This window comes from Morus notabilis, unplaced genomic scaffold (assembly GCF_000414095.1).
Source record: "Morus notabilis unplaced genomic scaffold, ASM41409v2 Scaffold795, whole genome shotgun sequence".
NCBI lineage: Eukaryota > Viridiplantae > Streptophyta > Magnoliopsida > Rosales > Moraceae > Morus > Morus notabilis.
In genome coordinates, this window is record NW_010359260.1 from 9,047 (window position 1) to 9,494 (window position 448).

The window sequence follows — 448 nt, forward strand, 5'->3', positions numbered from 1 at the left end:
ACAGTCTTCGGAGATTCATTCGACACATGCCTTCTCAACTTAGAAGCCGTTCTACAAAGATGTGAAGAAAAGGGTCCTTGTGCTCATTGGGAGAAGTGTCATTTCATGGTATCATCCGGCATAGTTCTTGGGCACATTATTTCTGAAAGAGGAATCGAGGTCGACCGCTCTAAGGTTGAACTCATTTCCAACCTGCCCACCCCAAGGTCGTTAAAGATGTCCGATCTTTTCTGGGGCACGCCAGATTCTACATGAGGTTCATTCAGAATTTTTCATCTATAGCGAGACCGCTAAGCAACCTCCTAGCAAAAGATGTTGTGTTCAACTGGACACAAGAGTGTGAGGATGCATTCCGAACACTCATCACAAAATTGACTTCTGCCCCTATTATGCAGTCACCAGATTGGAGCTTACCTTTCGAGATCATGTGTGACGCAAGTAATTATGC